We start from the raw sequence: 15,999 nt of genomic DNA, 5'->3' as shown, positions 1-15,999 counted from the left end.
GGTCTGCTGCTGTCACAGTGCATAAGAGTCACCGTGATGTTTTCCACGTCACAGGCAATTCATCAAACCTGTACATTTGAAATGGCTCTTGGAATCTCATGACGTGAGCGAGGCAGTGAGGTGTGATGATTGCACTCATTTACAGCCCATTTGCTTGTATTAAGGCCATTCATGAAACAGCTGAGAGACATGAAAGACTCACAGAGTTCGTCCTCCAGTATTCTTTGATTGAAGCATGTACAGTCATTTTGTATGTGTGTTGCATGCATTTTAAATTATTAGTCACATTAATATTAACTGGCAGATTTGAAAAAAGATTTATGGGTGAGTTCATTTACACAGATTGAAGCGTCTTCAGCAGATCACACCTTCCACCAAATATATATTGCAAAGTGTGAAACGCGCACGGTGCATATAAAATACAATAAAAATATATTTATGTGGTGCAATTCTCTTTTTTCATCTATGTTAATCCCCAGGTGGTGCAGTTATTCTCATTCAGCTGATGCAAAGTTTGGCCAGTGCACATATCTGAATGCATATTAACGGGATGGCAAATGGGATGGAGTAGATTCCCAATTTGGGAACGTGTTCTATTCTATTCTAAGACAATGCATTGTATTTTTAAAATTTAAAAGGGAACTTGAATGAGCTCCACCTGCCACCAGTCATGAGTCATGTGTTTTATAGCACCAGAAATGCTATTAAGACCAAATCAATTGATTGGCTGTAACTGAATTGAATATCTTAAAATATCAAAATAAATATTTTTCCTTCACCAGCAATATCAACCTACAAGGCTTTGTGAAGTTACATTAGAAATGGATGAAATACAGCTATTTTATAACTTAGTTACTATTAATATCATTTCTTCAAGTTCGGCGGGCCGGATTAAAAAGCTAAACGGGCTGCATATGGCCCCCGGGCCCTAGTTTAGCCATCCATGCCTGGTCTAGTCTCTCCTCTGACTCCGTGGAAAAAATAAAAGCTTGGCAGACATTGTTCTGAGATCTGGCTGCAACTGAACAGCCGGGGCTTCACTTCCGACCAGCAGCGGAAAAAACAGCAGCCAAGGGAGGGACAGAGGGAGAGAGAGAGAGAGAGAGAGGGAGAGAGAGGGAGAGAGAGAGAGAGAGAGAGAGAGAGAGAGAGAGAGAGAAAGGGGGAAGATAGAAAAAACAGGAGAGGGGAGGAGGACAGAGGGTGGGGAGGAGGTGGGGAGGGCAGCAGCTGGACTTGGAACTAAAACTGGAGCTAATCCCCTCTGCGTTGTTCAACACTGGGCTCGTCCTCCTCCCTGCCTCACTCTGGCCCTCGGGGCTCCACGGAGAGACATGATGCAGACAGCAGCTCGTATTTGTCGGACCGAGTTCTCATTCAAAAAGATCATTTAAGCAAAGTATTCATTTCCAGGGATGCACCGCCACCGGGATGGAGCACTCTACTCGTACTCGTAAAATACGTGCAGATACTGCGACACCGCTACCAGTTGTATATGTACACTAGCAGTCAAAAGTTTGGACACAACCTGTTTCCGCTTTATCTTGACTACTCTCTACACTGTAGATACACACTGAAGACATCAAATACGTGAGCAAGATATGCGGATTCATGTGGCAAAAGAAAAAAATGTTCAATACCTAAATATGTTATGTTACAATACATACATTTCATATGAAGGGTTCTAAAATATTAAACTTGTTTGAGTGATTTCACACTTTTTTTGTTTAACAGATATTCCATGTGCGTTCATTCATAGTTTTGATGCCTTGAGTGACAACCCACAATGTAAAGGAAAACCATCAAGTCAGAAGTATGTGACGAAACCTTTGACTGGTTGTGTACGTGTCTACAAGACAACTTTGTTAAATTTGTGTTTGAACTGCAGTGAAACTTGTTCTCGAAAAACACGTTGAGGAATATCGTTCACATAACAGACACATAAGTGGAGAGATGGAAAATAAAAAAAAATTGCCATCTTGTGAAATGTACTTAGTTTTTTTTTCTTTTGGGAAAAACATTGGGACTTTCATCATCTTGCGAAAGCAAAATGATAAAGGTTGCATAACAGTCTTGCAACGCTTGAAGATACAACTGGGTTGTAACCCTGGAGGTTGGTCCTGGTCTCCAGACCGCTTTTCAAGGGTCTCGGCCTCGTCTCCGACTCGGAGGCATTTTTACTGGGTCTGGTCTCGGTCTCGGACTGGACGGACCGGGGGATTTTTAGATCAAAACCAGTGGAGACTCAGCCAACACTGTAATGACACGATAATAACAGAAAAGAATCCAGCTGCTTGCCGTTTTACACTCTGCTGATGACACCTCGAGTGATGCCCCGCCCCCTTGTTCCTCGCTCATTTATTGTTTCATTTTATGAAGCAAAGTTGTTTTTTTTTGAAAATGGTTTAAAATAGTGGGCAAAGCGGCAAAGTGTTCAAGAATATGATTGAACTACTACAAAGACATGTTGCCGTTTGATTTAGAAGCAAACTTGAATTCTGGTCTTGTCTTGTCTTGGTCTCCAACCCCCCCCCCCCCCCCCCCAATGTCTTGGCCCGGTCTCGATACTCTCTCGCTCAGATGATACGTGTGCAGACGAGAAGTTAAAGGGGGCAGAGAGCGATAAAAGTCAAGCGGTTCGTTTGTGTGCGGAAATATGGAGAGTGGCGATCACTTCAACTGCACACGGCCGCTGATCAAAGCGAGGCCTTGTTCCCTCTGCGAGGAGCCTCGCAGCTCAGTTACAGTGGGCCGAGTCACTGGGTCAAATCGGAAGCGGGCAAAACGAGACGGCGGCGCGCAGTCACGCAACGTGTCCCTGTGTCACTGAAGCACCGCGCAGCGCAGGTTTAATTCTCTAATCCATTAAAACCCCGCCTCCGTGCAGCTAAGCCACCGTAAGCCAATCAGTCACCTTCAGCACCTGACCAGCGCCACCAACAGGCAGCACAGACTCAGGCAGCAGCAAGCCTCCAACCTTCTTTCATTCAACTCTCTGACTCTTGAAGTAGCTTCACAAAGCTGTGTAGGTTTATATTGCTGCTGAAGGAAAAGAAGCAGGTGTGATATTTTTTTAGATACATACTGTATATTTTCCAAAGATCATTGTCTTTGGAATGTACGGTGGTCCTTAAATGTGGCCTTCCATGGCAAAATGCTTTGACATTTTCAATGAAACGTCCCTCAAGTAAAACTCGACTGGTATAATTTGTTCATTTTACAAAGGCACGTTTCGCTCGAGCACAGGCGTTGGCAAACTTAGGCTCTGGGGCCATATGTGGCCTGTTAAGCTTTTTAATCCGGCCTGCCGAACCTGAAGAATGATATTAATACCTGGTAAGTCATTAAAAGCTGTGTGTTTCCTCCATGTTCACAGTGTTTTCAGAGTCTTGTCAATAAAGAGCGAAACCCCCTGGGCCTTCAAAGGCACTTTGCTTTGCTTCATTGTCCATTGACATTAAAGCAGCATGTTTGCTACACATCCCATGATATATTCTTTCCTCCTATGAGGTGGCTCACCAAACCACTCCATCCATCTGCTGCTGCTCCGCTACCCCCGTCTGTCACATTTTACAACCCACCGTGGCCCCACCAGTCTAAAGGTTTGCCCACCCCTGGTCTAGTACGACTCTCTTTTGTTTGTCCAGGTTTGCTTTGGTGTGTTTGATGAATTTGTCCAACCGGCTGCTCTCCTCCTCTGTCTTCATGCACAACTCCACCTCTTTTGTTCAGCCTCCCTCTAATCTAAACATCCTGTACTTTCACGCTGCAGCGTCACGCGGCCGAGCGCTTTTCGCTCGACGTCTTCCGCGGAGCTGTTTTCTCCACTGCGTCGGTGACCTTTGCCCTCTGGCTTCACGCAAGCTTTTGCCAACAACAACAACAAAAAAAAAAAAACTGTGTTGGCCGAGTGTGGTCTGTATGCAAGGCACATCCACACCATACCCCACAGTGTGTGTGTGTGTGTGTGTGTGTTCATTGTGCGGTTTGTGTGCTGCTCGGGAGAATTGATTGTTGGCTCTGCCCACACAAACTCCTCACTGATCTTCTTGTGCAGCTTTGAGAAAAAAAAAAAAAAAAAAAACGTGTGAGAGAGGAAAACACCAGTGTAAGTGTAAATAGTTACACATAAATCACTGTGGTTATGCAAACATTGATGATTAGTGAATAAGCAGCATATTGGTAGTTTCCTTCTCTGTCGGGGGACAAACTGTCTCAGGATGTTTTTTTTTAGATCCCGCTAGCTGCGTTTCCACGACCCAAGAACCTCTCAAACATGGCTAAAAGGTTTGGACGCTCCCCCTCTGTGAGGCGGTTTCTCACATGTATCCATACAGAGGGACGTCGCAAAAGTGTCATGGAAGTGTACCAGTGAAAATGGCGCGTTACGATTGGACGTGGGAGGAGACGGAATACTTTTTACAAGTCATCGGAGTGAAAAATATAACAACTCCTCATCTCACTGGGCGAGATTCACGAGAACTACGGCTTATGCGCTTCACACCATTCAGTGGAAACGCCTGCAAATCACAATTGCGCTTTGTCAAACTTTTAGGAATATCGTTTTTATTTTGCGGAAAACTGTCATGGAAACGCAGCTAGCGAGGCTGCCGGTTGGAAGCAGTTGGGATGTGAACACCTCCAGTGGGAGGTTGGCAGGGTGTCATGCAGGTTGTCTTCAGGAATACTGTGCTCTCAGTCCGCCTCCAGCATTCAACTTATGATAAGGCTCTATGTTTGAAAAAACAAACAACCAAAAAAAAAAAACGTAACTTTTGCACGATAATATTATTTTTTTTAAAAAGAGTAGTAGTAGATTGTGTTTTCCCAGCAGGAATCAGACAGTTCGAGATTGTCAGTGCAAAGCTGCATCTTCTGTATTAAGATTTCCTATGGCCCGGGGGCCATATGTGGCCCACTGAAATTGAAGAAATTATGTTAGTAGTGAGATTTTCATAGAATAGCTGTATTTCATCTATTTTTTTCGTCTTTTCAATAAAGAGCTAAACTCTGTGGGGCTTCAAAGACACTGATACCTTTGTTTTTGTTGGTAACATTGCTTTGGTTCTTTTCCAATTGACATTCAAGCATGTTTTCTATACATCCCATGATATATTCTTCCCCCTATGAGAAACACTCCATCCGTCTGCTGCTGCTCCGGCCCCTCTGTCACACTTTAGAACCCATTGCGGCCCCACCAGTCAAAACGTTTGCCCACCCCTTGGTCTAAGACTGTCAGTCAGACCAGTCCTATGTTGAAACCGAGTATCCATCCACATATAGCTTACATCTGGTTTCATTTTTGGCATTAATAATACACGACTACTGAATAATGACAAATAATATTTGGGTATCACGTTTGGAAAAGTGTCTAAGGGCGTAAAGCCAGGACGCGTCTCGCAGAAGTCGGCACAGCGGGGCGAGAAGGAGGCTGCTGGAATCAACAGAACTATTTATACACGCGGCAAATCTTCTTTTCTCCTCAATGAAAAAAAAAAAAAAAAAAATGGGCCAGTGGCCTATATTCTGCGGTGCTTCGCTGCGTCTCCCTCAGATTAGCGCTTCCTCCCCTCATCCATATATCGCTCTGCCTGCTCCTTCTCTCCCGCTCCCTCTCTCCGCTCTGGGCTTTTTCAACTGATAAGTGCTGACAGACCTCACCGCCTGATTGGACACGACGGCGTCTGCAAGGAGACGAGTCTCGTCCTCTCCTCCCGCTCCGTCGTCTAACCCACTCTCATCCCTGTTTTCCCTCTCTCATCCCCTAATCCCATGCACATGATCAAGCACTCCAAACCCCTCCCCACACACACCACCCCGCTCATCTTTTTCTCTTTTTTTTTTTGGCTCTCCCGGCCTTGTGATCCAAATGGAAAGGGAGCAGTGAGGTAATGTGACCAGCTGGATGAGGGTTAATCCCATGGCAAGCGGGCAAAAAAACAAAAACAAACAGGACGTGAGGGAGAAGCGGCTCTGCGGAGGAGAGGAGAGCTGAGAACGCGAGTGCACAGCAGGAACACCGGCTGCCTTTCCATCAGCCCTAGAATTGCTCAGAACCTAAATATCGCAATCAAAAACAGGTGATGGAAACGACTGGACTTGGAAAAACCTCTCAACTATGGATAAAAGGTTTCGACGCTCTCATGAGGTGGTTTTTCAGACGTGTCCATGTAGAGGAATATCGCCGAAGTGCGATGGAAAGACAAAGACGTTTTTTTCGCGTTTTCGCGTCAGTGGGCGTGACGTACGGGGGTCACGTGACCAGGTCACTGACCAGTGAAAACGGCGCGTTATGATCGGGACGGAGGAGGAGACGGAATATTTTTTTTCCAAGTCAACAAAGAGAAAAATATAACAACCATTCCTGACAGCAAACAAACGTACACCCACAGAGGCGAATGTAACTCTCGTAAATCTCGCCCGATGGGATTTTAGGAGAATTACGGCTTTGGCGCGTCACACCACTGCAAATCGCAGTTGCTCTGTGTCAAAATGTTTTTAGAAATATGGCTTCTTGTCGTGGAAACGCAGCTACAGTCAGCGAGTGCACGTCAAAGCGGAGGCCCAGTGTTTGAACACCAACTGAAAGAGTGCACGGTGCTTGTGTTCTGTGACAACTTTGTGGCTCACAATCCGGCCTGGAGGAATCCGAGTTAGAATGATGAGGGAGCCTGAAACTGGCACAATGAGGATTAAAGAAGCTGCTTCACAAGGCGGTGGATTAACACAGAGAGAGAGAGAGAGAGAGAGAGAGAGAGAGGGCGAGTGACACTGCCATGGAGTCGCTCTTGTTTGACCTTTTGATGGAAGGACTGTGTTTTTAATTGGAACACACACACACACAGTGAGTGTGAGGCTGGATGTGCGCCAGATGGCTGCGCTGCAGTCAAGCAGTGCAACATGTTAAAAAAATAAAATAAAATAAAATAAAAAATAGTCTCCGCTTCAAATCCATTTCGCTCAAACTTGCACTTTGCCAAAGTGAACGGCGGCTCTCGCTAATAGCCAGATGTCTGAGTGAGCCACCATTAGTGGACCATCATCACGGCTATGAATAAACCATCAACCATCCATTACTGAGTCCTTACATATTTTCATATTTCATTATTATTATTAGTCCAGTCAGCACAAAATTTCAATATTTATTATGTGTTCAAAGTGCAGTGACGCTGCAGCTTTGGATTCTGGTGAGGGCTGGGATTCTTCTTCTCCTGGTTTTCAAGCAACAAAGGAGCGGCGGTCCCGTGGGGGGTGGGAGGGGGGGGTCGAAGACACTTGTTGAATAGTTGACTGAGTGAAACATTTCTTAGTTGTTGACCTCGTGCTGTGAACAACGTGGCAGTCCGAAGAAGTAACATGCGAGTCATGAGAGCTGCAAGAGAGCTCTGGTGCCACTCAAAGCTATTCAATTATCCAAGTAGTCAACGGCTGTGTTTCCATGGCCCCTAGAATTGCTCAAAACCTAAATATCTTAATAAAAAAAAAAACAAAACTGCTGATGGAAACACGGAAACTTCAACAAAAGCACTCAAATATCTCTTATCAAACAGCTCTCATGAGGGTTTTTTTTTTTTCTCCAGATGTATCCGTACAGAGGTACATCGCTAAAGTGTCGTGGAAACACTTGTTTTGCATTTACACGTCAGTGGACGCGACGCACGGGGTCACGTGACCAGTTCACTGACCTGTGGAAATGGCGCGTTATGATATTTTTTTTCCCCAAGTGATCAAAGAGAAAAATATTACAACCATTCTTGACAGCAAACGACATCGAAATGCCTCCATCCTCCTCAAAGTGGGATCTCTACAAATGCCCGGGTGCTCGGCTGGGCTTTGTGCACCCCAAGCAGCATCGCTCCACAGTAATAAAAAGATACTCACACAGTTTTGATCAAAGTAGTTCACAGTCGTCGCTACTTATTTCAGTAGTTTAGCCAAAAGATGGACACTATTAAACTATGAACGCTCTCAGTTCGGAGACAACAGTGCTTTTGATGCAGCCAACCCAACAAGGGTGCAAGCGTGACTTTCTTAAGTTTTGCGCAGACTGAGAGTTCGTTGAGAATGAATAAACGTTCCTCGCTCGACTGGCGGAATAGCGGGGAAACTCCGGAAACTTCTGCGTCATTGGTTAGTCAGATTTTACACGATAGCTTATCCTCCCTTTTCAGGAGCCAGCAAAGTACGGTGGCCTTTGCACGTCAAAAAGGATGTTGTCAGCAACAAGCGTGTGGAGTTGTATGAGGTTTCCTGTAAACGCACCCGTTTCAAACATTTGTTTGGAGCGCCGGCGCCGGTACCAGCATAATACAGTCCTTTCTGTTTATTTTCCCTTTGTGACATACTACTACTAGTGAATATGATATCTTTTGGAATATCTCTCACCAAAGTAATAAATCAAGGTTGATAATAGCGGAGCGAATGAAGCGGAACTGAACGCTGGCGCTGGCCTGGCATAGCAACAGTAACCATGGGGCGGCGGGTCGGGGCGGGGGGGATGGTTAATGTAGGTTCTGTATTGCAGCATCTAACCCTTCATTGTGAACTATATATAACACAACCGTTCTAATGGGAGATAAAAAAAAACAAAAAAACGCTTTTATTTTGCAGCTTTTTGCACACTTCAACATTTCTACTTCTGAGTCGTATATTAGTCCTACAGTCTTGACGTTTACTTATCATCAGTATCATTGCTGCTTATGTTGTTGTATTTTTCATTTTTGTTCACAAATGTGCTATGACAGTAGAAAAACAGAGCAGCGTCTCCTAAAACTGTGGCTGAAATAGAGGCAATTGTGTGAAATTTCACCGCTTGTTTTCGATTTTGAGACGCAGAGCCGTGCACTCAGAATAGACGTTTTGGGGGGGTGGGAAGCGATGGGATTGTTGTAAAGTTGAGGCAAGTTTTGGAGATTTAAAAACATAAAGTGGGTGGGACTCCCACACGCCGCCTCCTCGGACCATCCGAGTGAAATCCAAAAAAATAGAGAAAAGAGAAACAAACGAGTAGATGATGCGCTATGGTGCCAGAGAATCAATGTTGAAACTGGAAACTAGCAGCACAACAACATAGGAAAAAGAAATGCCATAGAATTTACCGCTATCAGCATTGACAAGTCACATCAGATTTTTGATGTTTTTTCTTCTCTTACATTCATATATAAAAAGAAAAAGCAGACATTATATAAAAAAAAAAGATAGAAATGCCAGGATGTAGCCTGTCTTCATGTGATGACAGCTGGGATGGACTCCAGCCGACCCCCCTGACCTTGAGTGCAGGAGGAAGCGGGTCTAGATGATGGGTGGGTGAACGCAACAGCGTTTCTTCCCTTTACGGCCACAGCTGAAGCCTCGGTTTGCTGCGCGCTGACATTGCAACAGTCTGTGTTTTTATTTTCCCAGATAACTGCTGTGTGTTCTATCTTTTATTTACCCCAAGACAGCTGGAATGGGAGCGAGCGACCCCACAACCCGTAGTGCAGGAGAAGCTGTGATGGAAAATTTGGTCGATGGATAATCTTGCACGTTTTTCCAACGGCATCGAATTAATTTCAAAGTGAACAGACCTATTAGTTTATCTTTATTCAACCAGCCGGGAACACAAAAATGTGAGGAGAGAGTTTCCCCCCTTCTCCGCACCTCCTTCTGTAGTGGTGCAACCACCAACCGCACTCTGCATCAAAATATTTGCCCAGCAGTTTGCGGTTGGAAGTGCACACAACTCCACTTTGGTGACAGTTTTCAAAGGAAATGCGACTGGTGCGAGACTTCAGAGCCGCAGCGCTGCTGGCGAGAGCTGCGTGTGTGTGTTGGCGTGAAGATGCCGTCACACGAACAGAGCTGCCATGACACCTTCCTCTTATGCTCTGCAGCCAATGGAAATTTGGAAAAAAAAACCCCGCAAATTTCCATGTTGGAAGGCCGCAGTTGGAATAACAGTTGAGGTTTGTTTTAAGTTATGAACGCATGATTCAGCTGCACATCCAAAATGAGTCAATGTGTGAAATTCTGGGCATTTTTGTATATTGTAGTATTTAGTACTGACAATACAATGGGATAAAAAAAAGTGCAAAATAAATCCCATTAAACCCGCAGGCTGTTCATTGGATTTATGGTTTGTTTAATATTTATATGAAAGATGTTCAGCATGTAGATAAGTGCCTACTTCAAGCAGTGTGAAACACTGACCCAAACATTCCTGCAGAAGAAGGTGCAAAAGATCTGAAGGTGAAGTGAGGTGTTTTGCAACGGATCGAAATCTACTCACTGCTGAACGCACGAGGAAGCTTTTATTTTGAAAGAGAGGAGACGATGGTCTCTGCCCTGTCGCTAGGTAACAGCTTTCAGGCCTAAAGGCAAAGCCAAGTGTGTGTGTGTGTGTGTGTGTGTGTGTGTGTGTGTGTGTGTGTGTGCAGTCTTTGTGTGCGCGCGCTCCTATCTTTAACAAAGAGAGGAGAAGTGTAGCTTTGAGTATCGCTGCCTGCCACTGAAACTGAACAGAGACAGACGGACGGTGTTGTGGGAAACAACATTTATTAAAGACCAAAAAAATCAAACGGCAGATTTGATCCCTCAGAGCGCACGAGTTCAACTGCGACCGCAGCCTGGACGAAAGGCGTCGTCCGCCCTCTCACGCGCAAACGCAATCGGAGTGATGGCACGGAACGCCGCCTTCACACGCTATCTGTAAAGCTGTGTTTGAGGGTCTTCGTATCTGTGCTCTTCATCTGCTGTTGCACATTGGTGCGAAATACAGGAGGGACCAGGAACCAACCCATGAACCCATGAACCCACCCTGACAGCCTCAAAGCTATATATATATATATACATACATATAAATACACATATATATATATATATGTATATATACATATGTATGTGTATTTATCTATATAAATATCTCTATCTCTATGGCAGAAGAATGAACAAAAGCTGTTGTTCGTCGCTCCGATGCAAGTAAGCCCCAAAGTTGCGTCCGTGACATATTGTAAGGTTATTATAGGCCTCCTTGCATGCTAAGGAAATTTAGATTGGCATTAAGTAACAATACTGTTGAATATTGTTGTGTATTCTGCCCACTGGATGTGCTCCCCCTCTAGGGACTGAGAGAAACAGGAAGAAACAATGAAAACAATAATACACAGAAGGCAGAGCTCCACAAAGAGCAGAGAGGTCAGCAGCTCTACAGTCACCCACTGATTTCAGCAATAATAAAGCAGAAAAAAAGAAAAGAGGTGTTGGTGGTTTGGAAGCTTCAAAATCCATTTGCACAATTTGATCCGATTTACTTTGAAAACTCTTTTTTTTTATTTATTTATTTATTTTTTTTAATGAAAGAGATGAGGGGTCACATGTTGGTTCTGCTGGAGGCTGTTTGCACAAGTGTAGAGAGCAAATGTCGTCTGCTCATGTCAACGTGAAATAAAGACTTGGCTCCCTTACAGCCACAACTAGAGGATTAATATGGGAAGGAGCACACACACACACGCACACACACACACACACACAGAGCAGTGACAAAGCTACTATCAGACAAAAGCATGTCTGTGTTGATGAGAATGTGAAGCACAGTGGCTCTCTATGCGCGGCGGCCGTGTCGAGCTCGTCCCATAGCCTGAGCTGGAGGGAGGCTGGAGGGGGAAGTTGGTTTGGATTTTTACGTACTTACTCGGCAGAACATGAGCACCGCAGTAGCAAAAAGAAACCAGTTTTCCGCTCAAAACCTGGCTTGGGTTTTTTTTTTTTCTTTGTGGATGAGTTCAGGCCGAACCTTTCCTGCACACACTTCTACTCAGGCATCAGAGAGACGTTTCTGCTGCCGCGACCAGGGAGTAGCAACAGAATGTGTGCGTCACTTTGAGTTGGACGCGGCTTTAAAGTGCACACACCGTCACATGTCTTTGAAATCCTAAAGAGCAGTGCAACAGGAATCACATGCAGAGGAGCCATTGTTGTTATTTAAAAGGGCCAATATGCAGTTTCCATCGCTGTCTGATTGAAGGTGATCAATAATGGTGAAGGATGTTCGCATCACACCACACACCACCTCTGTCTGTTGGTTTCTAGCCCTGTCTGTCATTTTGTCTACAAATCTCTGCCTCCTGCCCGCCGCCGCCCATCACAAACGTTGCCCTGCCATTGTTACATATCGCGACAAGCAACCGTCCCTCTAGTGGGCAAACAGAAAACACATGCAAGTAACATAAAAACCATCCAAATGAATGCAAACCTTTGCTAAAAATGATGCTGGATATCACCAATACAATCCTATAATCCTGATAATCGCCTTCTGCCACCGTTGTTTGTTACCGTGTCATGTTTCCAAGGGGACGGCTATCAGTGACGGACCTGCATCTGACACAGAACTCTGATAAAACACCAAAGTGGTTTGGTTTGGTTTTAACCACCTCTGGATAAATAAGTCTAATCAAAAGAGTAGGGCTGGGCAACGATTAAAAGTTTTTAATCGCAATTAATCGCATGGTTTCCCTGATTAATCGCGATTAATCACACTGTATACGCAAAATCCAAGAATGAATTTAAAAGAAGTGTATAGTGCGCTTTCATTTTAATGTTCTGCCATATGAACAAAGTCTTTTCTTTTCTGGTTCCGCAGAAGCCAGCAACAGAGAAGTGCGCTCACAAATATAAACATTAGAAAGTCACGGCTAGGGACGGGCGATATGGACTAAAGGTTTTATCACAATAATTTCTGGCATTTATTGCGATAACGATAAAAGTGACGATAAAAAATATAAAACAATTCAACTCCATGTTTTGGGATTTTCTTTTTTGAAACTGCGTATGTTTGAAACGATGACATATTCTTACCGCCGTAAAAAATTTTGTGACTCAGGGATATATGGCCCATCCCTGAGTCATGCCTCCTACAGCACGTGAGCAACATGCATTAGTGCACGATTAAAAATAATTGTCGGCGTTTATAAATAAATGAGTTAACGACATAATAACGCATTAACTTGCCCAGCCCTACAAAAAAGTCTTCCATGGTAGCAGAATTCTGTGTTGGAGCTGGTTCTCATGGTGACGGAGTTCTGGTAGCAGTAGGCGAGCCTCAACACGTAGCATTATTTATAGCATGACTTTAGCTCGCTTTAGCATGTCCACCGTTTGGTTTACATGATGTCCCGAGCTGTGCTGACTAGCAGTGAAAAAACAAGTGAACATTTTACTTTGTTGCATTGGAAAAAATTTGATAGGATTTTAAAAACACACAAAAAAAATGGATAATACAAACTTTGTATTGGACAGAAAAAAAAAACTTTCATAAATCTTCACAGATTTCTATGTTTTTGAAACATAAATAACAAATAAATTGTTCCCTTTTTTTTTTTTTTTATCTCTGTTTTGCCACACATTTGGTATCCCCCCCGCCCCCCGCTCCAAACAGCTTTTATTATGCATATTAATGCTGGAGAGAAGAGGTTGGTGGAGTGGTGGGAGAAAAACTAAATGTAGCCTCTCCGTCCATTCTTGTTTTCATACGATTTCTCGAGAAGAACACAAAAGCAGCGCCAGCGTCTATTGTGGTGCAAAACAGGGGAGCAGACAGAATGACCTAGGTTGAGAGCAGGCCACACACACACACACACACACACACACACACACACACACACACACACACACACACACACACACACACACACACACACACACACAGCAGACCCCCGTGGTATTGGCTAAATTTAAGGTGCGTATCCATGCACTCTCCCACACAACGCTCTGTTGATTGAACAAGTTGCTTTAAGAGGACTTGAATGTAGCGTTTACATCCAAGCTCTCTCTCTCCCCCTCTCTCTCTCACACACACACACACACACACACACACACACACACTCTCTTTCTCTCTCTCTCTCCCTCAGTCCCTCCCTCCATCCTGCTCCCTCACTCCAAAAACGAGTGCTGGCTAAAAGCGCCCCGTCATCATTGTACTCTTGGCCCTGAGGCTCAGAATGTGAAGCTCAGAACGAACCAAAGAGAGCCGACCAGACAAACACATCTGACCTTAAATGAGCTGTGCGAGGAGTAGATTGCAGGCGCGCTGGTGAAGTTCAATCATTTCTCAGATGATTCGGGTACATTTTTCATAGCGGCGAGTCAGGGGCGAACGCACACGAGTGTTTGTCGGAAAACACGAGGAACACAGAGGAAGGACGATGCAGTAATATGTCATTGTAATATTGCCAAATCTATATGTGCAATTTACGCTTGTAATCAGTCAAATGTTTTATTATTACGCATCCTTCCATCCATCTATAATGCAACTTTACTCACCACTTCTCCCTCCATCAGGACCTGAGGGGGGGGGGGGATTTTGTTAGTTATGCTATTCAAATGATTAAAGCTAGGCGCAGTGTGTTGAACTATAGAACTGTGTGTCAATGTATGATACATCCGAGTAATAGGTGAAAACGATGCTGAATTTTGCTTCATTAAATGCTTATAGCCCCTTACAGCCATTTGAGACAGAATTCTGCAACCTCCTTAATTATTTTGCTGATAGTCTCTCTTTTTTTTCTTTTTTCTTTTTTTTTTTTAAATATAGGCATTTCAATGTATAATTGCATTCAAGGTGCTATTGTTTCTTCAAATATGACGGTGGCGCTGGCTTTCTTCTCATTTGGAAAGCAAGAAGTCACGCTTTAACAGACTTTATTTACCGTCACAGGCTAAAAACACTCTTTTTTTCTCTCTCCCAATCCGAGTGGTTGCGAGACAGCTGCCTGGCCAACTCCTGCATAGTCGACGAGCTCCCTCTGGTGGAGGCCATATGCAACAGCAGTTTTCTTATGTAGGTCAGGTCACTCATCATCACGGAGCTCTTTTGGGCTCTGCTGCACGATGTGGTGTTTTTTCTGTGACGTGGGTGAAGGGATGAGAAGCAGACACAACCAAGTGCCAGTGCTGACGACGAGCCGCTTTTCCGAGAGAGCCGCTCACAGGACGCATGGATGGCAGGAAGGGGGCGCTGTGGCCATGGCGCATCCAAGAGTGTCACCTTCATTTTGGACTTATTGATATAATAAAGGCTCCCTGCTTACATTTATACATATGTATATATATATATATATATATATATGTATATTGTCTTTCAGTTGATTTTTTTTTTTTTGTGCCAGAAACTGGCTTAGGGTTAGCATTAGGGTTAGCATTAGCATACATTTTCTGCTCCATCCATGGAAAAAGAAGCTTACTTTGGATCATTTTTCCAGTCAGTGACTTAGTGGCAACACAACCAGGGCACCTACGTGAACAGTGTCGACTGGTGTCGTAGCGCTCGAGGTCGGCGTTGGTCTCGTTCATTTTGGGGGGGTTTTCAAAAAGCAGGTCTGGGTGCAGCGTTACACGTATTAGTCGCCCTTCTTGCATCCAGTGAGATGCTTCTGTTCTACAGTTGATGCACATGGTAGCGTCCTGTCCATTCTCCAGTCTGGGTCTTCACACGGTCCATCTTAGTCTTGGTCTTTGTCTCGGTGGTCTGTCAAGGTGGTCTTAGACTAGATCACTAGTGTCAACAGGACTAGCATCAGCAGATTTGACCCTCACTAGATATTTACATAGACTTTTCTTTGATGGGCATGTCCAGATATGAACCGGTATTTCTTCAAGGGGATTTTTCTTGAAATTTCAAACATTTCAGCCATAACTCTCTTAATAAATGTAAATGTACCGAGGTCGAGGTGACAGCACAGTCCAGACTCCACGTGACGAACGCAGACGCATCTGTGCAACTTCCCATCGTGGGAATGGAAACAAACAGCACAGCAGCTTGCATGGTAGTGTGCAACTGGCAGAATATGATGATGCACATGAACAAGCGTGACCTAAATATGCTAATATGTAGGAAGGAAGCTGCAGTCGCTGGGGCTGCGCGCTGGAAGTGAAAACCCAGATTTCCTCTTTGTGTGAATCTCTACAAGAGAGCTTGACAAAAAAAAAAAAAAAAAAATCAAAATCACTCTCTCCTTGTTGTGTGCG

General features: G+C 44.3%; 1 protein-coding gene across 1 annotated transcript in view; it reads left to right on the top strand.

Moving 5' to 3' along the window:
* The window catches only part of pea15 (proliferation and apoptosis adaptor protein 15), a 37,459-nt gene that overhangs the window by 17,313 nt on the left and 4,147 nt on the right, over positions 1-15,999 (top strand). The gene's annotated exons all lie outside the window — the stretch shown is intronic.

The sequence above is a fragment of the Nelusetta ayraudi genome, unplaced genomic scaffold (assembly GCF_046127955.1).
Source record: "Nelusetta ayraudi isolate G7.1 ecotype Tasmania unplaced genomic scaffold, CSIRO-AGI_Nayr_v1 ptg000022l, whole genome shotgun sequence".
Classification (NCBI taxonomy): domain Eukaryota; kingdom Metazoa; phylum Chordata; class Actinopteri; order Tetraodontiformes; family Monacanthidae; genus Nelusetta; species Nelusetta ayraudi.
The sequence above is the reverse complement of the archived record's forward strand: the minus strand, read 5'-3'. Positions and strand labels throughout refer to the sequence as shown.